At 39.8% G+C, this 24,298-nt stretch overlaps 1 protein-coding gene across 22 annotated transcripts in view; it reads left to right on the plus strand.

Annotated features, from left to right (window-relative positions):
* ZBTB20 (zinc finger and BTB domain containing 20) overlaps nucleotides 1-24,298 on the plus strand; it is a 758,440-nt gene that overhangs the window by 562,526 nt on the left and 171,616 nt on the right. For all 22 annotated transcript variants that reach the window (XM_064495051.1, XM_064495110.1, XM_031451736.2 and 19 more), the window contains one exon: nucleotides 20,559-20,598. The gene's annotated coding sequence lies outside the window, so the exon portion shown is untranslated. The remainder of the gene's footprint in view (nucleotides 1-20,558; nucleotides 20,599-24,298) is intronic.

Raw genomic sequence — 24,298 nt, forward strand, 5'->3', positions numbered from 1 at the left:
TGTGCATATAGATAGGTACACACGTGCACACACATAATAGTTTAAAACCCAATTAACTGTAAATATTGCTTTCTATGCACAAAAGCCTCCTTCAGTTATTAAAAGAAATTACATTAGAATTACAAATCTGGTGATGATTTGAGGGGTGGTGAAGAAGCAGCAGATGACTCCCAGGTACGGGACTTGGGCAGGTGGGTGAGTGTCGATGCTGTTTGCTCACACAGGGAACACGGGAAGAAGAGAAACTATGAAGGAGAAGAGGATTCGGCTTTGGACGTTGTTGCAGTATCTAATTGGGATTGTCCAGTAGATCATTTGACAGAGGGCTAGAGGTCAGGAGAGAACTAATTGTTCACGATGTAGATTTGAGAGATATTAACATATTGATAATAAGTAAAATTGGGAGACAGGGATTTCCAGTAGGCAGTGGCTACATTAGACTGAAGTATGTGAAATAAAACATTATCAGACATTGACCTGAACATCAAGGAACTTATAAGCGCTTATCTGACACTTCCCTACCAGTTTTCTCTTAAATTCACTCCCACCCATCCCATACACCAACCTACATCCTATCTCCAGCTTTCCTTTCTATTTAAAAATAGCTGTAAGTCAACACCTGGACCCTTTACATTGCAGACATGCCTTGATCTCTGTAAAAACTCTATATACCTCAAAATTTTATGCAGAGAAGTGGTGTGTACATGAGAACACACTGTCAGTGCACTCTAAGCTCTCTTTATTTTCAGAATCTGTGGAATGAGCCTATTCGCCTTGTGAACAATGTTCCCTAATTTATGTATTTGCTGAGTTTTTGTCAGATTTTCTTCAACAGGCATGCATAGTATTCAACTGTTGTAACATCAAACCATTGGGATATTTAAGGAGACCCTTGTTAAAAAATTAGAGGGAAATCATCTTTATTCCTTTTCTTTCTATTGGGGGGAAGGAAACGTAAACTTAAGTTACTCCTTGACGACCAGCCTTTCTGTAAGTCAGCCACCCTACAGGAATGAAACTTTCAGTTTTACTTTTCTCTGAGATTCCCTTTTATTCCTTGCCTTGAATCACTTAAAAATGTTTTCTTGCCATACCGTGTTTGTCACCTCTATACCTTGGTAGGTTTATTTATTTACTGGTTTTTTTTTAGAATATTTTATATCAGTTCTTTCTCCTCATATTTGAAATTTTCCTGACAGAGACAGCCTTTGGGGGACAGTTTATGATGGTTTTATAATAGTGGTTGTAATCTCTGTTGTTCCGAATTTTCTCCAGTCTGTGATCATCAGGGACTTCTCTTTGCTGTGCCTCTTTATTGGCAGTCTCACTTTCTTCCTCATGTCTTATCTTTATCCCTCCAAAAAGCTTCTGCAAAATGTATCTTCCCCACCAATCATCATGCTACACCGTCAGTGTATGCAATCTCTATGGTAACTGGGGCACGTGCCACAATACCAAGATTACTGGAGCAACCATCATCGTGGGAAAATCAGTACACGTGCTCCTCTGGCACCACAGAAGTTTCCCCACTGAAACCAGAATCAGAGCCTCCTTTCCTAATGTGTGGGGCAAATAAGGGAGCAGGGGAGATGCTATAAACCCAGGTTCTCTACAGGCACATTATTGGGTTTTAGTGGATTCTTCATGTTGATCTTATTTATTATAAAGCTAGACTGGTGTGCAGATCCTGACTAGACATGGATAAACTGTTTGAATTAGGGGAGAGCATTCCTTTGTCTTATGTGACTAATCTCTGAACAAGCTAATTGTATTTACAATCGGATATATTCTTAGGTAAGCTCAGGGAAATTACTGATACACTTTACAGTTATTCCCTGCCATTGTAGAGACAGACTTTTGCAGGTGGTTCTCCCAGCAACTGCGTGTTGACCCAGTGGGCCCAAAAGGCCTTCAGGTGGGGATGGTTCTGTTGGGTCATGAATGGAATGAGAATGAGGCAAGGGGGCTCTTCTGGCTGCTTCCTCTAGGACTGAGCTTCCCCCTAATAGATGGAGAACCATACTCCCAGGTATAGCTCAATGGAAAAAAGGGCCTAAAGCAGGGTTTTACAACCTCGGCTCTGTTGAGATTGGGGGCCAGACACACTTTCGTTGTGCAGAACTGTCCTGTGCATTGTAGCCTGTCTAGCAGCATCCCTGGCCTCTACCCACTGGATGACCAGTAGTGACTTCTCCAATCTTGACAACTAAAATGTCTCTGGATGTGGCCAAATGTCTCCAGTGGGGGCAGAAGTTGCCCCAGGTTAGGAACCACCAGTCTAAAGCAAGGTAGGGTTTTGGGTAAGAAAAGAGAGTTGGAGGATTCCTTCACAGGCCTGGAATATTCATTCAGTGAGTCATTAGCAGGTGTTTATTGAGCCCCTGCTATCACAGGCACTGTTCTGTGTATCAGAGAAACGACTAGAACATGCCAAGCCCTGGTCTCGCGGAGCTGATGCTCTAGCAGACGTGAGCCACGTGTTCCTGACCAGCTGGGTCCCTTTCCCTCCATGCAGCCTAACGGCAAATGCTTCCAGCCAACTGAGGGCCAAGAAAAGAAAAATACAAGTTCGTATTTGAAGACTCTTTTTCAGTTTATGAACCTCAAAAACAGCTAGGATTTAAAAATGAAACTTGGCAAGTGATTAGTTCATATGTTTTAGTTTATAATATGTTTTAATCATTTGGGGTGTTTTCAAAACAAATGGTGAGATTAGGGTTTTTTTTTTTTCCTTCTATTTTTGGCCCCTTTCCTCTGGAGAGTCCTTTTCTTGTGTTTAGTGTTGGTGTTCTTAGTACATTTGAAGAATGCTTTTAAGTATTTGAAATGTGTGCACGTGGATGGAAGGAGATGAGGAAGAAGCAGCCTAGGACTTTGTGGTCCCTGCTCCGACAAACACCCAACCCCAGCCCCAAAGCCAGTGTTGAGGCACCGCTTCCTCAAGGAAGCCTTCTCACGAACCCCTCATGGCCAAGTCCCCTGACCCAGGAGCTCTCAGAGCTCTCTTCCTGCGACCTCGTCACAACCGTAATCAAGGAACGGACTGTGCGAGTCGCTTTTCAGGTGTTTCCTTTTAGAATATCAGCACAGAGGGAATCTGACCATGCCTGCTCTGTCCACAGCCCTACTGTCTTCAGCGCAGGGGCTGGCACACAGGAAGTGCTTAAGAAATATGTGTCGAGTGACACTGACCGAGAAAACCACCTTTTGGGTGTCTGCTCAAACACTTTTAACCTGTGCACTGCCTATGGATTACTCTACCTCCACTCTCAGACTTCACTGTGTGGATCATTATTGTGTAGCCTCTAGAGTAACATGTGAAGTGCTAAAATCATGCTTAAATCATTTGCAGATACTAACTACCATATATAAAATAGATACACAAGTTTCTACTGTATGGCACAGGGAACTATATTCAGTATCTTGTAGCAACCTATAATGAAAAAGAATATGAAAACGGATATATGCGTATATATATGTGTGTGTTGTGTGTGACTGAAACATGTTGCTGTACACCAGAAATTGACACAACATTGTAAACGGACTATACTTTAATAAAAAACTGGGGGAAAAAAAAAGAAAGTCTAGAGAACAGCTTAAGTTCATTAATCTTAGGGATATTTCAGGCTTATATGGAGATTTCAGGAATGTAAGGGAAATAACAAGGCATGGAATATTGTTAAGTATTTAGGAATATTTTTAAGTATTACTAATGCCCTGAGCAGTGTTCAAGAGCTAGAAGGTTTAGAGGAGAAATGCTTATGATTGTCAGTGTTGGGCACAGTGTTAAATTACATAATTTATTTACTTGTTTTCATGTTTGATGTCTGTTCCCCCACTAGAATTTAAGTTACACGAAAGTGGGGAACTTACTTTGTCTATAACTTTATCCTCTGTGCCTAAAATGGTACTTGACACATAGTAGGTATTCCATAAATGTTTAATCAATGAATAAATGGCAGGCATTCAATCAATGATTAGTAGATTAATTGCTTATTAGTATACCAAAAGTGCAGTAACATATGATGAAGTTCTTATTCATTCATTCAACACATACAGTTTGAGTTTTTCCTGGAGACCTGCATCCTTGCATCCGAGAGCATGTCTAGCACACAGTAGGTATGCATTAAGTACTTGATGAGTGAATGCTCTAATTAGTATTCCAGCACACTTAGAGATGTTTATTTGCTAAGTGTCTTAGTTTACTAGGGCTTCCATAACAAAGTGCCACAAAACTGGGTGGCTTAAACAACAGTGATTACTGTCTCACAGTTCTAGGGGCTAAACACCCAAGATCTAGGTGTCAGCAGGGTTGGTTCCTTCCCAGGGGTCTGAAGAAGAACCTGTTCCCTACTTCCCTCCTACCTCTGCTGGTTTGCTGGCAGTCTCTGGGATTCCTCAACTTGTAGAAGTATCGTCCTGGCCTCTGCCTTTATTTTCACATCGCGTTCTCCCCGTGTGCATGTGTGTGTCCAGATTTCCCCTTGTAAAAGGATACCAGTCATCCTGGATTAGTGGCCCACCCTTCTTCAGGATTGCCTCATCCTTATTAGCCACATCTGCAATGACCCTGTTCTCAAATACCATCACAGTCTGTGGTACTAGGGTCCAGAACGTCAACATACGAATTTGAGAAGGACACGATTCAACCCACAACACTAAAATAATAGAGATCTTCAGGCAGTGATATCCTAAAAGTTACTTTCCATTTCGAAAACAGCTTCTCAAAATAGCATCTAGTTTTAAAATTCTGTGTGGACATTGGTATGGTGATATTAATAGCATTTACTATATTACATAAAAACTTGTGTGTTTACTGAGAGGAAACATGAAGAAAGTCCAAAAGGCATGAGTGTACATAGCACATTTTCTTGAATGGTGTGTGACCAGACAATGGGTTATGTGGGGAAGGCTGCTAGGGATTCTGAAGAGATTTGTATATGAATCCAAGGCATTTGGACTTTATATTACAGACATCAAGGAACCAATACAGAAGTCAAAACTTACTGAACTGTAGAAGTTTATAAAAAGGATGTAAATGATTGTATGTAAATGATTCACCAATGAACCTAACTTTATTTTTTTAATGAAGTATAGTCAGTTTACAATGCTGTGTTAATTTCTGATGTACAGCATAGTGATTTATTTATGCATACATATATATATATATTCCTTTTCATATTCTTTTTCATCATAGGCCATTACAAGGTATTGAATGTAGTTCTCTGTGCTATACAGTAGGATCTCATTGTTTATTTTATGTATGGTAATTAGTATCTATGAATCCTGAGCTCCCAGTTTAATCCTCCCCACCCACTTTTCCCCCTGGTAACCATAAATTTGTTTTTTGTGTCTGTGAGTCAGTCTCTGTTTTGTAAATAAGTTCACTTTAAACCTGACTTTAAAAAAGAAAGGAAGAAAATGAAAAGGTTGAGGAATGGACCTTGGGAACTAGTAATTCAGAGGGTTTTGATGATCTTGGCAGTTTAATTAGAAACACAGGTAGAGAAACCAGATTTGACCGTGTTGAGGAATAAATCGGAGTTTAGGAAGCTTGAAGTGGTACAAAAGAGGGAAAGATCAGGTCCACAGAAGATGGTTTGTTGTTTGTTGGTTTGTTATGGTTGTTATCGTTTGTTTAGACATGGGTAACTGAAGATGTTAGCGTGCAGTAGGAAAATGGAAAATACAGAAGAAAGAAGGAGTAACTAATACAGTAAGATCCTGGAGGAGGCTATTAGCGCTAGAGAAAAAAGCCTCCGAGGTGTCAGGGATGGGTTCTGACAGAGGTAGCGTGACGGGACTATCATCTGATGGCTTCTGTCTTCTCTGTGAAAAAAGAGGCAAGGTTAATAGCTGAGAATAAAGGGTAGGAGGTAAGTTATAAGGAGTTAATTAGAGTGATAAATGGAAACTGGGAACTGAAAAAGGAGACTGAATAGAGAAAAATAAAAAGAATTATAAATTTGTTCCAAACCCCCAGCTCAGGTTGGAAACCAGGACTCTGGAGGGGCACCAGGCTGTACAGTTTTGTTCTTTTTCCTCAGCACTGCTCAGCAGCCTGGAGCTGAGGTGAACATACATGAGTGGGTTCTTCTAGCCTCAAGGACTAGCTAGGTACAGTTGAGAGCCATGGATGAGGAAATTGATGGTGGATGTCTTTAAAAATTAACAACCATGCGGGTCCAGGCTGGTAGAGAAGAAATTAGAGATTGATGTCTTGGGAGAAAAGAGGAAAAAAATGAAAATCAAAGTCATGGTGAGAAGATAAGGCACTTACATATCCCAAGAAGAAGGCCTGTCCCTGCCACACACATCTCTTGCCACCAGTCCCAGGGAAACCACAGAAAGTAGACTGAACACTTTAGAGGGCACAGGCTGGCCTCAGAAACATAGCTTGCAGGTCAGAGTTTCGTTTCCAACTTTGCCAATAACTTAAGACTGCCAACATTAGCACCATCACAGAAGGCTGATCCTTAGGAAAAGGATGCATGTAAAAGTGGGTGAGAGAGGAATCTCCCATGGGGCAGTGGTGAAAATTGACAAGTGGTTAAGTGGTGAAAACTGGCAAATATTTTTCCTTTTTGCCTCAGATTCTTAAAGTATACTGATGTTACCCTCAAAGCATGCTTTTATTTTTTTCATCTTAAGATTCTCTACTTATTCTGTTAGAGCATCTCTGGAGCTGGCACTTGCTCTCCCTTTCTGTGTTTCCTCTTTCTTCTTGCTTCCGCCTGTGTTTAGGTGTTGCATATTGTCATACGTCTCAGCATAAATAAATATTCCTATATTCCATAAATATTCCCATAAGCTTTGCACTGGATTTTTTTTTTCCCAAGAAGACAAGGCTTGAAGTGTTGGTGCTTGGTTAGAGAAGACATTTAGGTGCCTCACAGATGACACCGTACAGCTGATGCTTCATTCCCTATGCATTCAGATGAACCCGAATGTCTGTCTACAGTGTTCATAAGAAGACCCGCTCCTGTGGGCCCTGCCTCCATGTGTCAGAGTGGCGGGGTAACCAACCATGTTATCCACTGTGAGATACCATGCTCTAGTTATCCTTTATTTGCTTGAGTGACTGTGATGAACATAATACACAGGGCTTAGTAGTTTCCTAAACTCAATGAGAATTCCTAAGCTTCCTCTCTTGATACTGGCATTTCAAACAATAATTTGGGGGGAATGTCAACAGACAGCTCTAAAGTCCCTGTCTCCTTATAAATATAAATCCTTATAAAATTCCATTTATCTCCTTTTTTTTTTTTTTTCCTACTCATGATTCTCTTATAGCTCTTTCCAGCGTTGCTAAAAGCCAGCTGGTCTGGAGATTAATATGACCAGACATACCATGAATTTTTTAAATCTCAAAAGTCCCAGTTTCTAGTTCTCGGTCAATCAAATATAGGTTGTATATTCTTGTATATATAAACGTACAGTATGTCATCATAAGTCTTCTCTAAATTTTTTTTGGTCTCGCTGTTCCCTAAAAATGCTCCTAAATGCTTCTTTGTTAGAAAGAGGCAGAGGAAAACCTGAAGAGTGGAGGGGAAAGGAGTATGAAGTGATGGAAAGAGAAAGCACACTAAGGAAGAAGGGAAACCAGTGAGGAGATGGAAAAAATGGTGATTTCCCTTTTCCCTAGTCCCCACAGAGCACTTTTATATTTGGTTTTGATATTCCTCTCACCTAATGCCCCCAAATGACCTCTCCTTAGCAATGTGCTCTATAACAAAGTATTCCTTTCACTGCCAGTATCTCCTACCTACCCAACAAGTCAAAATCTCCTGCCCTAGCAAGCTCAACATCCTCTCTAGCCTGCCAAGCCCCTTGCCAGCTGACTCTAGGGACTTGGACCCAATGCTGTTAAGTCTACCTTTCCCGTACCCCGTGCTGGCATGGAGAGTGTTAATGGCTGATGTAAGTCTGAAAAGAACTTAGGTAATAATTTGGTTTTACTTTATTAACATTCAAAATATAAATAGGTAAACTGCATGTTGAATTCATTAATTCTTCCTCCACTATTTAGAAAGATGAAAACTGCATTTTTGAAAAAGGGATTGATTGGTGTCATGTACGTATTCATTCACTTCTGTTTATGCAAGATAATAAGAGTATTAACATGGAGGCAGAACAATGGTGTTCATGATTCTATCACCACTGTTTATATAAGGAGAAAAATATCTGAAAAGAAACAGGGAGAGAACATTTGCTGCTCTGTACATACATTAAATTCTTGTATTTTTAGTTGTAAGGCATATGAGGAAGAAAAAGTGTAACAAGTTGAAGAGTTAATGTTCTTTATACCACGTTCACTGACATTGACCTAAGATGGCTAAGTTCAGAGGAGACTAAAATATAATGGAGAAGTATGTCCTTACAAGAAGTATAGGGACCAGAGACATGTGCTCCATTAAATTCTCTCTGAGACTGAGCTTACTTAAGATTATGACCCTTTGTTGAGTGCTGAAATGTTCTACCCCAGAGAGTAGTGAGTGCGTGTCTGGGAGACCATTGACTCATCATTTGCTTGTAACTCAAGATATGCTTCTTAAGAGCTGAGGCCCGATTAATTTTTTTTAAAAATGAAAAAAAAGAAGAAAAGTGACATTTTATATAAGATTGTAATGTAAGGACCCATTTCAAACACTTAAATAGTTCTGGGCAGACATTTATGATATTTTCTTGACTGTTGGAAGAAGAAAAAGTAGTTGGTGGTGGGGAAGGGGTTTCTTATCTAAATTGAAATTAGCTGAGTTGATAATATAGGCTGCAAAGGGTCAGATTATTCATGCATGCTTAATGGATGTCACAAGCAAATGAAGAGTGAATAAAGAACAAGAAGAGAGGCTGTTATAGGTAGGTTGTTATGTTTATGGTAACTTAACTAAGAGAGCTAATAACCTGTCAATGATAATGGAGACATAAAAACTCTCTAAAATATACGTTAGAGTGGAAGGCCCTTGAGAGCAGGAAAGGAGTTCAGTTTGGAGAGTAATTAATCATAGGCTCTGAACAAACATTTGTCAAATTAATGAATGAATACCTGTCTCCATCTGGGCAATGCTTTTGCGTATTCTCCCTTATCTAACCAATTCTCCAGGAAAGTTTAGAAACTTTGTTAGTCTCAGTTATAAACACAGATATGTCTCCAGTGAGAAAGTTGAGTTTTCACAGGGGCAAAGGGTTGCTAATTGTTATTGATTTATTCGTTTCAGTCCTCATTCATATTCCTATTCCTGTCCGTCCACCTAGGTAACCATATCTATTGCAGTTGGACCAATTTTGCATGAACGTGATGAGAAATGAAGTTAGAAAGGTAGTGAGGGATTGGGCCTCATACACCATGGTAAGCATCAGTGATGGGCAGAATCTTTGAAATCATAGCAAAATCCCTATTGCAGGATGACCAGATGAAACAGTTCCAGCCAAAGACTGGAAGCACAGATATAAGAGCCTGATTTAGGCTTTGTATCAAATATAAAATTTCCAACCAGTGTAGATAAAAACAGTGTCTCATTGGATTTTTGTTTTTCCTCTTGAACCAGTTTTGCCAGCCTAACACTCTCAGTTGGCTTACCTACGAGACACTTAGGGAGAAGTAGTGAATGTTTCAGAACTTTCATAAGGCCTTCAATCCAAAACCATAGGATTTAAGATACTTCAAACAAGAATTTTAAATACTAGATATGTTTTTCCTTGTGCTGCCTGTCCACTGTGCTAAGAATTACAGAATTCTTGGGCATTTAATAGCGTGTACATAAATCATACTGCAAAGGAAAGAGACTGAAAGTTCACACAAGATGTGCACACTCTGTGACCAAGTCCTATCCAAATGAGCCAATTTGCCACACTTACTTTTGAGAATGAAAGAGATCTGATGGTTTGCCTAAAATGGGACATTCAGAGGAGGTCATTTTCTTGTCCATTTATGTATAAATCTTTAAAACTTTGAAGCTATATACTAGTATAGCTGAGGGAAATAGCCCAGAATTTTTCTTATCACGTACCAGAGATGACAGACTTAAAATCTGATGGTTCTTTTGATAGCTTCTGAAAGAACTAGAACTTGTCTGGCTCCGTTTGTCTGGCCAAGATGTATTTCTATGATTTATCCCTGGAGTTTTTAGCAGAACCTTACACTTACTGTCTAAATTAATGATATTCCCTTCTTTTGCCATAACAAAAATCACTCTACACTATATACATTATGTTAAAGATTTTTTATTTTAGCATGTGGACATATTCTGTAAAAGCTTTTTCAGTTTCATCATGTTGACAAGCTGATTCCATTAAATCACCCACCATCATCATGTTCACTTTTTTCTTTTCTTTTTTGAAAAGTTAGAAAACAGCGATCATCTTAAGAGTTTTCAAGGCATTCACTTTGGCAAAAATAAATCTGGAAAAACATGAGCCTATTCCTTGAAATGGAAAAAGGATGGGTTATGTCATTCTTCTCATTGGCCCTTCTCTTGAAGCTGTTAAAGATGGGGAAGGAGGCTGTGGGTCTTTTATCTTTTTTTCCAGTAAAATGGGATTTCAAAAAATGTTTCTGGATATAGCTCAAACTTCACCTTCATATTTATTACGTATTGTTATTTAAAATAGAAACTTCAATAAGTTGACTGAATAACGTGAAAGAGTTTAATTCAAGCTTTTCTGAGCATTTCTACACTGCTGACAAATGTTACTTGGTAATGTTTTAGGGTCACATTACTGTTGTGAATTAGAGCAGCTACATCATAGCTCTCCCACCACCATGCTTTACTCACTGAGAAGAAAAAAAAAAAAAAACCCATCTGATCATGCTACTGCTGCTGGGTCATTTAGAACATTGACTGCATGTGTGAAATGATTTAAAAAAAAAAAAAAAAAAGCTCAGTATGGGGTTAATTAGCTCTGTGGAGTTGTGGGTAGGTCACTTCCTCAGGACCAAATCCCACGCCGGAGGAAACCTGTATGTACAGACTTACAAAATTAAAAGAAAGCCACGAATCCTCAGACTCGGGGGCACAAATTGATTGCCTTTGTAGACGAGAAATATTGTGCAGTGAGTATTTTGGGCTTCAATGGTCAGAGATGAATGGACTTCCCTTGAAGTGTCTGGTGCAAGCCAGTGTCAGACACTGAAAATGAATCCGCGGCTTGAGAAGGATCCAGCGAATCCGGCACTTTCTGAAATTTACCTCTGCGGACTCTTTCTAAAATCATATCTTGATCAGTTTTTTTTTGTTTTTTTTTTTAATGTGCCTTATTTTCTAGGTCTCATCTTGGAAACAACATAATTTCCTGAAAGTATGGGTGAATCCTTTCTGTTTTCCTAATTGCGTTTCACAGGCCGCCACGGTTTCCTGCCTGCTGAGATCAGCTCAGCCAGGGTTTGGCCTGAAGGATCCACGAAATTGTTTACAATCTCATCCTTTCATGAGGTGGGAGGTGAAAGAGGAGACAGAAAACATCCTCAATTCCTAGATCATTAATGAGTGAATACGAGAATTCAGGTATTTATCAGTAAATTTCACCTACAGGATTTTCTGGGGCGGAAAGATACTGTGAAAGCCTCCTTGAGCGCATGCTCCAAGGAGCCAGGGTCCAATGGAGATTAGCCAGGAGGAAATCACAGATGAAGAACATGTTAGTGCAAACCACTTACGTTTTCTTAGATTTCTACCTCAATTACTCTGACATCAGTAGGAACAACACTTCATAAACAGTATAGACAGAAAGTCCCAAAATGTTTATAACTTTTGAAAGAAATATACGTGTGTGTGTATACATGTATATTTAAATATCTTTATTCGCAGGTAAACTATAGGCATCAATGGCTTCTTGAGATGGGGAATCAGGTAACCCTCTTGGGCAGTAAAACTGAAAATTTTGAAGAGTCTATAGCAGAATCCACCACCACCACCACACACAAACTCATAATCACCAAATACCTCCTTAATTACCCGTGGAAAAACCCAAATTTGGTTAGATAAGAAAAAGTCAATTTCCCTAAGAAGAAGTATTAAAGCACTTAAATTAATAACTTTTCAGATAACTGAGAGCAACTTGGGAAGAATGAAGAGCTGACATGGTCACCTTGGTTTTTATTCCTTCAACAGCCTGATGATAGGAATGTGGATGTGGAAATAGGAAGGAGCAGAGGGAGGGAGTCCAGGAGTAAGGTTTATGAATTCTAGCAACAACATTGTCAGCTTATTGTACCACAGCCTTACCAGTTGCTGGTCAGCTTGACACCTTTGCAGTTCAATTCATTCCCGACGTTTAAAATAGTATAAGCTATGGCTACGTGTACCAACCATTATGCTAGTTAGGTTGTCGAAGATAGCTTAACACTGACTTTATTTTCTGTACTGATACTGAACAAAATGTTTCTCTTGAAAGGTCTTAGACCTCTATCCTCCCAGCTCCTGATCACAGCAATAGCCAACCTCCAGAAGTCATTAGTGAAGACTAGAACAACATCCTATAACAAGTCAGCTCTGAAAAAAATTGGCATAGTTTATCTCTGATTTGTGTCCTTATGAAAATAATGGGTTGCAAAGTAAAACTACATTTCTCTGTCTCTATTTCTTTTTTTAACCAGATCTTTACAAGTTACATTGGGACTGATTTTTTTTTTCCCTAAAAAAAGCTTAATAACAGTCAAAAGCTTTAGTAGCCAAAGTCCATCTTTAGAAATAGCTTTCTTCTATAATGTACTAACAATTTCTTATGTGTGTGTATTTTAACCTTTCTGATGCCTCTGCTGTGGGCTGTCTGTTAATTGGTACATGTTAGTGCTTTGCTTATAAGAGTTAGGCAATAGTTCGGTGATCCAGTCCAAAACCAGGCCATGGATAGAATGGGCTCATCTTCTATTTAAGAAATGTGGCAAACTGCTTTAAATGAATTTGGTTCAGACCAGGTCATTGGAACTGTTCATTTAATCCTGTGTGCTGTATGTAATGGACACTTGTGCTGAGCTCCAAAGCTGCAAGGTAAATAGACAAGAAAGCCAGGAACTTGCCACCCCTGTTAGAGCTTTTCCTGAGTCTGTCGTTAGATTTACATTCTTACTCATATGGAGCCCATTTTGGCCACTTAGAGGTATTTGTTCACTGGTTCTCCTGATGTCTTTGAAGATAGTCCTGGGAATAATAATAATGAATTCTTATATTATTTTCTGGTCTTTTTTCTAGCTATTAAAAAAAGTGGATTTTGAGTTTATATGCATATTCATCACAGGTTAATAAAATATTCAGCTGAATTTCTTGGACATGAAAGAATTAGTTGTTAGGATGTTTTACTCTAGCTAATCATTATGTTAAAACCATAGTAGATTCATGTATATTTTCCTCAATTCTGTTATAGTAATTGATATACACTTGGCAAACAGAATCAATACTTAAGCACCGTATACACCATGTTGAATTTAGTGACTTACTTATAGACTTTTCTGTATTGCTTTATCCTCTTCAACCACAGAATGTCTTTTACTCAGCTATATTGTGATTCTGTACAATTTTGGGAGTCAACATGCTATGGGATTTTGTAGTCATATAGTGCAAAACAAGACTAGAGAAATCATTGAATTCATGCTCCTGACTGGAGGCAGAGCTGCATTTATTCCATCTGAAATAGATGAGGATCTTTCCTATTTTTAAATAGCCATGAAGATAGAAATTCCATAACTGCTCTTAGCCATCTATTTAATTATTTACCACTTGTACATTGAGGATGTTCATCCTTAAGTCTTAACTTAAATTCTTCACTGGACAGTTTAATATCATTTTGCCCTAGGACAAAACTGCCTATCATTATCCTCTTTATAACAACTCTTCTTATAGTCAGAAAACTGTGAAGATACACCTCAGCTCTTTATTTCCTAAGTGAAATTATTTTTTTAAACATTTACTTTTGTTTTTATAGCTCTTTCTGTACAAGTGTAGCAAAGGGGACCAATTTAAAAGTTCTGTCATATATGATGCCTCTGAGAAAGGCACTGCATATTTTAATTTCACTGTGCCATGTGGAAATAGCCACAGCTTTTTCATTATATGCTGATGGACAGAGCATTTGTGTTCATTTAACCTTGAGGTTGAAACTTGTTCCCAAAAAAAGTAACTGACTCATAGCATCGGCCAGACCCAAGAATAAAGAGCATCAGTTTTCCTAATCTTAAAGCTCATCCTGCCCCCACCCCTAAAATGCACTAAAATTAACTTTTCCTTGACCTCTCTCTGGTGCTATTCGTTTACTGAATTAACAACTTTTTTCTATCATATTTGTCTCCTAAAATAGGTAGACGGCATTTATTCATAAACACTGGAGTGTCATGCTGTGTTTAGGACACTGTGCTAGGCTTGGGAGATTCAGGTGTGGACTGTTCGCAAAGTCTCAGAGACAAAGATGTCTTGGGCATATTCAGGGAGAGCAAATAGCCTGTCACAGTATGGAAGGAAGCAGTGGTGGGAAAAAAACAAAAGGGGTGGATTGGGGCCAGATCGTGAAAGATCTGGGATTGCTCTTAAGCAAATAGTTGGTGGTGACAAGGACAAAAGTAACATTTTCCAATCTGTATCATGGAAAGCTCTTATCAAGTCTTTAAAACACAGACTGTGCCCACATTGTCCTCTTGATTTAGTACCTAAGAGACCATCAGGTAAAAGTACTTTCTTAATTTATATCTTTTGATTTTTTTATATCATAATTTATATCATAATTTTTCCGTTTGTATTAAAAAAAATTCAAGGGAACCATTTGAGTGAAGACAGCCTTCTGTTCACAATGATCTGGATGTTTCTTTCTCCTGCTGTGCCCATATTTATTCCAAAGGCCTCTGTACCACTAACATGTTACTTTCTGTGTTTATATACCAAGGAGTCTTGGGATGGGTTTGCCCTATAATAGGCACAACTATTTTTTTTTTCTTTTTGCTACCAAATGGCATTAATGGTAGGCTGTGAGCAGCATTACAACCAAGTGTTTCTACTTGATTGGACCACATGATGCCAGACCATTTCAGCAACGCCTAAAGGATATTAATGTACTGTAGTAAAATGTCCTGGTACACCAATCCACTTGGACCCTATAAAGCTATAACTTCAGGACTTTGAAATATGGAAGGAAAAGATGTTTGAAATCAGATTGTACAGGCTCCCAAATGTTATCATGCCATAGAGTTGGGTCTGTTTTTGGAGCTGTAAGAAATCATTCTAAATATATTAAACAAATTCAGTCCCTGACACCACCTCCTGCTGTACCCTGCCCCCCTCCCAGCTCTTCTGCTTTTACTTCATTCTACTTTCTCAGGCTCTATGCCTGTAAGAATCAAGAAGGCTCAGGAGGATTTGTATACGATGGGGTGGAATGTCAAGTTGTATCTCAGCAATGTCTCAGGCTCGGAAACAGTCCCAGACCTGACTGCTGAACTGTAGTTTATGAATTCTCTCTTTTTGTTGATTGTTATTTCATCATCTAAATTTTTTAAATGAGGCATCATTCAGAGTTATCATAGCACATTAAGGACAGGTGAGGCATCACTGTGATTTCCCTATTGTTCTTCTTCAGATGGTCTTGAAAAGCAGACCCCAAGACATGAATGGCCATTTGTGGCATTTATAGTCAGTCTCCAGACTGACCAAAGTAGTGAAAGCACTTCAAGAAACTTGCAGGAGACCCCGCAGTACCTAGGGGGAAATTGCACATGCTCTGTATGCATATCTGAATAATCCTTCCATCTGACTTTAACTAGTAAACCTTTTGCCAGATAGAAAGTAGAGAATTAAAAACCTCCAAATTCAGGGTGCATGAAATGTCATTAAATCTAGCATAAAATTTCTTGAATCTGTCAGATAAAGGAAATCATGTATCCAGAGTGAAGATGGAATATCAATTGACAGGAACCTCTGAAGCTGGCACTTTTTCTGAGAGATGTATGAATATAAAAAATCCAAAAATGCCTCATCCTTTGAAAACACTGGAAGCCAGAAAGGTATTAGGAAAATCAATAAGGTAAAAAATCTTCATACTACTATTTGGAATGACTCCCATGTAAGAATTAATTAACACAATACTTCTAGAACATTAAAAGGATCTTAAAATGTTATCTCTACCCATAGAAAACAGAGATATAAACCCACCTAACTGCTCAAGAGTAGTTGAAGAAATATGACTGGAAGGATTAAAGGCATGTCTAAGAGGTCATTTCTGTCCCTGTTGTCACACAATTTACCCTCTTCAGATAGAAAGATACATGTTGAACTTCATTTCATCTGAATTCCTCAGTTCTGTCATCAGTGCTGTGACACATTCTAATTTTCTGATTCATTTGTGGTGAATAAATGCTCTCTTTTCTATTCACAATGCTAAAAGTAACCAATTTTTGTGAGTGAGTTATGATTACTTATTTTCCATTTTTTATGGCATTATTATTTTCCCTTAGTAAAGTTCCTCTGACTCTTTCCCAGCCAACGTGAATCTCATGTGCAGAAAAGCCCTTGGACAATACCACTGTCTAGGCTTGGAGTCAGTTGAGAGGAATGAGAGACTGACAACCCGGATTCCTTTTTTAACCCAGCCAGATACCTCAGCTGGCAAGTGGCTCAGCTTTCGCACCATAAAATGGGTATAATAATAGCTTTCCCTTACCACCGTGGAATATTTAGGATGCAAATCAAGCCAAACCCATCTCCTTCCAAAGAAGAAGCTTAAACTAGTCTACAAAATCCTGAATGAGCCCAGATTTCAAGGGGGAAACATAAAGTGGGAAACACCTAGAGGTTTTGTAACTTAGCGGTTACAAATATGTAGACTTTGGAACAGTACAGACTTACTCAGATCCCAGCAACTGTCTGATTTAGGGTAAGTTTCCTAATTTCTCAAATCTCCCTTTTTTCTCTGGTAAATTGGAAGTAACAGTATGTACTCTTGTAGTCAGGATTAAATGATATACTGTTGACACTGCTTTTCAAACTCTTCCCAGAGGTGACCCTCAAGCTGGGGTGCTGGGACGTCGCCTGAAGCAGGCTGCTGCAAAGAAGACTTTTCAGTGAGGTCTCAGGTTTCACCCTAAAAATATGCACACGTTTTGCATTCTAAACCTCAATATATCCTTGTTTGTTTCGCTAAACTAGAAGTTCTGTGAGGACAAGGACGGCATCTGTTATTCTTTTCTATGATGTCGAGAAACAGCATTAGATAAATGAAGACTGGTACAAATAAGAGTTTAAGTTACTTAGCCACAAGGACAACTGACCCGCTAGAGAGACAGCCATGTATTTATTACTCTGTGGCTTGGTGCATTCTCGTCACACTGCTCCACATCCTTGGGTATACCCAGATTCACACTTGAGAATTTCCTTAGGATGCCTGAAACCACAGAAGGTACCCAGTGAGTAGTGACTCTTATTATCATTTCTGTGCTCACTTCTCCTCTACCTCATTGCTCCTAAGGCTCTGTGGACTTTTTCAAAAAGAAATTATAAAGGTGTAGGAAAGGCAGAATCCGGAAATCCTTTCAAGGAGTCTGTGTCTCTAGCCACACACACTCACCCACATAGAGCTCTATTTTCTATACATTGTATTTACTCCTGGCTTCAACTTTATAGTCATTAAAACATCCTAGAGGCAATGAGCAGGGGGAACTGAAAAAGCATTTTCTCCCCTCTTTCCTTAGGATGAGGGTTACTAACCAGGATTTCTTGGAAGACCTGCATGGAGTCTGGGAGATGCTTGAAACTTGGTGTTTATGAGGAATTTCTGGGAGGAGGGATCTATATCACCTCAAAATATTGGGAACCATTGCCCTAGAACACTACAAACATGGAAATCAGAATTGACTAATCCTTAAGTTACAGTTAAAAATACTTTTAGTTCCTTGGAGATCAATACCATATAATAATTTCTACTCGGAAATTACAAAACTAAAATTAGGCTTCACCACATGTCATCCTTTCTCCCCCTCTCTATTCTTGCCTCCCTCACCATGTTTTAAGGCCCTGATTCTTTTGGGCTTTATAGTTCTATATTCATTATTAGATATTTGTGCTTTGAACCAAGCATGCTTAATGCAAATGTTTATTTAATCTTATGCAAAATTATTATAGATAATTCTTTGCATTTCAAATGAAAACAATTTACAGACATATAAGGTGAATATCACTTAGGCAGAAAGGATACATATTAATAAAATAACAATTTGAATTGAACAAAATAAACCCATGTAGATTAATACATATTTTCAAAATTGCATAGCAGATTATAATACAATCAAAAAACAGGGGCCTTTTGACATTTATGAACATTTATAAATTGTGTAAGAACTATGAGATTAAATTTTTAGCCTTAATATTAAATTTGGTATAGATATTATTGTTTTTCATTAATAAATGAAGAGAATAATTATATCCAATAAAATCTTCAACTTAACTTGGCTTTAATTTGTCTTAGACTGTGACATACACACTGTGATTTTTCTCTCCATCTTGGATTCCTGTCATTGACAGCCTGTGTGTCATTTGACATCCAGGAAAGAGAGCTTTTCATTCCAGACCTTGAATGTATTAGTCAATCTGGGTACAATTTACATTGATCTCTTTTGATCACATCAAAAAATTAATTTTGACTGATTAAGTTGCATGAATAAATACTCCTTGAAATTCAGAAAGGAAAATTACATGCTTAGATATAAGAACATAAATATCAAATATAATTTTAAAAGAGCATAATTGTTATTGAGACTTATTGGGTTTATAACATGCAACAGAAAAATAAGTGAGCACATTTCATAGATAACCACTAATCATATTTTTCTCCATTTCCTCAAAGTTTGGGAAAGAAAGCAAGCTCAAATAAGTTGGGAGAGGGAGGAAAAAAAAGAAAAGATGGAGGGAGGGAGGGAAGGAAGGAAGGAAGGAAAGAAGGAAGGATGAAAGCAAAGAAGGAATGAAGAAGATTTTAGAAGATGCACCAGTGCAATAGTCTAGGATCTTAGCTTGTAGAAGAGACTAAAATGTAGCAAAACTTAGAGCTATAAAGTCTTTGAAGACTAGTCATATATATATTTTTTTCTTTGTATATATATAAGTATTCCAAGTTTGTGTGTACTTTCAATGAATCATACATAATCTAATTATCTTGATTAAAATTTTCATTAAACTCATCGATTTTGTGAAAAAAATTAAAAGCGTTGGAGACCCCCAACCTCTCTTGTGTTAGCCTGCATTATGATCCAGGCTGCAGATTTTCCTCTTAACTCTTATCCAAAGAGGAGAACACCATTCTTCACTCTTGCATGTTCATGGAACTGAGTTTCACCTTGGCCATAAACGGAAAAGTTTTTCTTTGGTGGAACTTCCATGACGGTGCATTTGTCCAGAAAACTTACTGAGGAGTGAAATCTCTAATTGCCAGTTTTCTTAGTCTTATTCTATGCTAAGTTATTTAATCAAATCCTTCTACTTGATCTCTTTTAATACAGTTTGTTTTGCACATTTCTGGAGGCCTTATGTGAAGTTGTTAAAATTATGGGTGTCAGAGAGACAAGAATTCAATCAGCTTATATTAGTCTTTGACATATTTGAGTGAGGTGAGGGTAAGGAGACCTGCTTTGTCTTCTCAGCATCCTTGTTTGGTTTATTAATTTCTCTTGGATCTTCTGTTACTTCAGTTTTATTCTTCTATAAGAAAAACTATCAAAACAATGGTGAGCAGGCCAGTCTCATAATTGCTTATTTAGCTTGTGTGTTGAAGATCACAAAGGAGAATTATCAGACTTGATATACAGAATGAGAAACTGTTAAGGTCAACTCCCCCAAACCTGAAGTTTCATCGTTAGAAATGTGTTTTGGGGGGACAGATGCTTACTTTTAAAATCATTTTGTCAGAGGGGACTTTCCTAGGCTGGTGAGAAGCGGTAGGCAAGGCAGTTGGGTCTTCAGCTAATGGTTGACAATGCATGGAGGTTTTGAATTTGTCCAGAGGATCTTCTGGGTATTAAACATACTAAATCTGCCCTTAAAAGAACCAGAGTTTATTGGAGTTTGACTCATCTTTGTCACAATTAGCTAGGATCTGTCATGTGCGACATTGTTTACCCATTCTTGCCGTGTTGTCCAATGCATATGTAGGCAACGATGGCAATGTTCAATCTGCGAGGCAGCCCCTAGTCACAGGTGGCTGTGGAGCACTGGGAATATGGCTAATAGACTGAGAAACATTCACATTTTTATTAAATTTTAAGTATTTTCAGTTTAAATAGATAAATGTGGCTGCTGAATTGAACAGCATAGCTCTAGAAAATGCTCATATGATTCGGATCACAATGAAGCTGACAAAGAAAGAGGTTGGCACTCCTTCTGTATTGGTCGATAAATAGCAGGAGGTCACACCTTTGGAAATTTTATGAGACTGAAAATCTCCTTTTTCTTGGGCTACAAGTGAAAAATTGGGCCCCTACTGCTCATCCTTTAGGGCCAACCATCCTGTCTAAACCTAGGTTTGCTTTCCTTCTCCCCATAGTATCATTGGGTTTATTTTTAATTCCTTGTTTTGTCTTTGATTTTCAGATCCTTGACCATCAGTCTGTGGCCTGCCCCTTCTCTTTATGTAAGTAAAAGTGGTTTCTTTACTTTTCAAAAAAAAAAAAAAGGTGCCAGATTTGGGAAATTTGGGTCTTTGTTGGCACGTTTTCCAGTTGAGTTTATTGTGGTTTCCAATGCTGCTTCAGTGTGTAGTAGCTTCTTTCGTGTTTGGAGTTGATGCTGTTGGTGATGGTAGTAGTGGTAGTAGTTGCCATCGTGAGGGGCCTAGAAAGACCAGCGGCCCAAGCCACCCGACATATATAAAGACTGCCTTTGACTCAGCCACAGCTGCTGTTTGCAAAAGTCACTGCCCTTCTAAACTGCAGCTTACATTCTTGAGCCAGATACCAGCAGCAGCTGGGCTTTTGCTTCACTGCCAATCAATGGGCAATTATTTATTCTTCAGTTAAACACCCACCCCTAAATCCAATAGGTTTTAATTTCAACTTCTAGAGCAGAACTTTCATTTTGGGGACAAAATTTCTAATATCCTTTTATAGGGGGTACAAGACTGAAGTACAGAACTTTAGCCATTTAGGCTAAAATTGTGTGTGAAATTGTAAAGTACAAAAAAAAAAGAGAGAGAGAGAGAGAGAGAAATCCAGGATTATGTGTGCCAGGAGGTCTATAGAAGGTACCATTATGTTTTTAGAAAAGATGGAGGGTCATTTTGGGGGAGAAAAAGAAAAAAACACTGATTTCAGATGAAAAGAGAAAACATTTATTATTAAAGCCCAAATCAGGCTGCACTGAGTGGGTTTGGATAAATGTTACCTTGAGCTGCTTGAAAGAGATTCTGGGGCAATGAACCCAGATAATCAAAGTCACTACATGAGGCACCACTGAAAAGATGCTACAGGTAGTGACAGTCACCTCGTGTGATAAATAATTATCAGCATCCTTCCAGCCGCATCTCACTCTCTGGTGAACACTGTCCCTTATTTACAACATTCTATCTTACCTCACGGACTCCTTCTCACTCCGAGATATTTCTTGTGTTGCAATCATTTGCACAGAGAGGGGGTTCCCATGGCTCTTTTGCTTGTGTGTGGCTTCCATGAACATTCCTAGAAGCTAGCTGCAAATATATTTAGGGGAGCAGAATCCTCCAAAGGATGCTCAGGCTGAAGTCTAAAGTGACAGTTATTTGACAGAGAAAGGAGATTGATTAAACTCCCCAAAGACTGGTGCTGTGTGTAATGCATTTATACAGCAGGGGTGGGTCCTTTCTGCCCCTGACAAGTCTTGTTTTTCCTCCTTCTCGGTGTTGATAGAGTGGGTCTGTCAGTGCTTTGGCGGGTGTCCGTGTGCGTGCTTGTGGTTACCACTTCGCAGCTCCGCATCCCTACTCCAGTTACCTAGCACTGCGTATTTCTAGTCTTCTGACTGGCAAATCATTTTTGTTACAGTTCTTTTGTGTAAAAACAGTTCACAGAGTAGCTCTGTGTTAGACAAGGCATTAATCCTCACATCACCGGGGATGAGTCAGCACTGTGCACTCCTGCCCGCACGGCTCAGCTATTATGACGTCAGCACCGGAGGGCAAGCCTCAGACACAAGCGGTACAGGGGACTGGAGACCTGTGTCACAGATTAGAAATCGAGTGGAGACCTCCGAGATAAAAGACATAATTGAAAGGCTGTCTCTGGCTCACAGGAAAGTGTGAAACTGATTCTATGCTATATCAACCATCAATTCGGCAGCTTCGAGAGAGATCCAAGTTTTTAACCCAAGATGAGGCTGGACGAATGACCTGGAATGGGCTGACAGTCCGTGCATATACCCACTGACCTTCTCCCACCCCCAGGACAGGCTTTGTGCTTGCTTAGATTGTTCCAAATCCTGAGACTGCCTTTATTTCAAGGGTAGCAGGGCCTGTGACAGTCCTGCTGTCCTCAAGTGCCCCACAGACACAGCTGATGGCTCCAGATATGGTGCCCCAGGTGCCCGTCAAAGGGAAAAGAAGAGTTCCTTTGGAACAAATCAAAACATTATCTCCCCAGTGCTTCTGGCTCCTAGAGCCTCTTCGATGGCCTCCTCCAGATGGGCACTTTTTTCTGCCTGTTCGATCTGTTCTCCTCGGCATTGCATTCAGTCTAAAGTCCCAACCTGGATCTGACATAGATTTCAATAGGAGCTGAATAGCTTCCAGATGTTCCCCCCAAAGTTTTCCATCGCATTACTCTTCAGCCGAGACTGAGGAGAGCCCTCCCTAACCTGCCAGGCTGTCTTGAAACAGGTAGCACAGACTTGCCCTATTTGAGAAGCCAGGTTCTTACCAGTTAGAACTCTGTACAGTTCAGACTCAGACTCAGACTCATTCTCAGAACAATGCCTTTCAGTATTGAGCACTAAATGTCAAAAAGGCTGAAAATGCACTGCCTCGGTGACATTCTCTGTTAACAAGACATTCCTCCATCACAGTATCTACCCCTCACTCTTCCTTTCACCCTGTGATAGCCATCCAAAGTGCCTTACTGCTGGGGTCTTCTGCCTTCAGTAGATTGCTTAATAGGCTCCTACCCTGCTTTTAGAAGCCACTACCACTGCTGGGTCAATTATCATGCACAGCTCTTTATTCAGTTTTCAGTCAACAAACGTTTAAGGAAAGCTAGTGACTGTGCTTGGTTCCTGGAACTGCAAGATAAATAAGATATGCCCTCTGTTGTTAAGAATCTCACAGTCCGGTAGGGAGGACACATAGCAAATAAAGGCCATACCATGTAAGAGGCACTGGAATGGAAATATATACAAGATGTAGGGAGGGGAACCAGAAAGGAGTGCCCACCTGCCTGTGGGAGGTGGCCAAGCTGGGCCTAAAAGTCTAAAGAATGAATTGTAGTTTACCAGGTGTATGTAGGGGAGGGGAAAGAAACAGGGGATGATAATCAGGAAAAAAGCCAAGGCATTTACAAAGTCCAGAAGTGTCAAGCAGTGGCCAGATCCCGGCTCGTGGCTGGAGCATGGTGATTGAAAGAGGGGCCCCAGAGATGAGGCTGGGAAGTGGGCAGGAGGCAGATCACGGAGGCCCTGTGTGCCAAGCAAAAGAGTCTGGACTTGAAGCGGAAAGCCTGGGGAGGCTTTGAAGAGTTTTACGTAGATTTATGTTTTAGGAAAGAGCACTCCGGTAACGGCAGAGGTGGCTGACTGGGAGAAGGGACACCAGGTCTCAGGTGAAAGGCAAGGCCTGCACAGCGCTGTGGGCATGGTGTGGAGCTGTGGGCGTAGTGTGGAGCTGTGGGCGTGGTGTGGAGCTGTGGGCGTGGTGTGGAGAGGGCAGGCTACGCACTAGTGCTGGCAGAGGCACTGACTTCTGCCTGATGGCAGCCTGGCTTGGCCCAGTGCGTAATCCTTGCCTTCCAGGATAAAGGCTGGTGTGCTGTGTGTGGCCAAATTTCAGGCCAAAACACACCTTTATGGGACCTTCACTGAGACCTCAGTTTGAATCTGACCTCTCTCTGAGCTGCTGCCCACTGGTGTCCAGAGATGTGTGTCTCGTTGTCCTTTAGTGGACTTGGGGGAGTGGTGGGCAGAGGAGGAGCAGACACTGCCAGGGTCCTGCTTTCCTCTTCTTTCACCTGAAAATGAAACCATTTCTTAATAATGTTCCCCCCAAAGTCAGTCAGTGCCCCAGTTTCCTACCATTTTCCCATTGCTGCCCTTTGCTGAGAAGTTCCAAGCCACTGAACTGAAGTGCAACTTATGCACAGGCGGGTGTTGAAACA

Source organism: Camelus dromedarius, chromosome 2, assembly GCF_036321535.1.
Source record: "Camelus dromedarius isolate mCamDro1 chromosome 2, mCamDro1.pat, whole genome shotgun sequence".
Lineage (NCBI taxonomy): Eukaryota > Metazoa > Chordata > Mammalia > Artiodactyla > Camelidae > Camelus > Camelus dromedarius.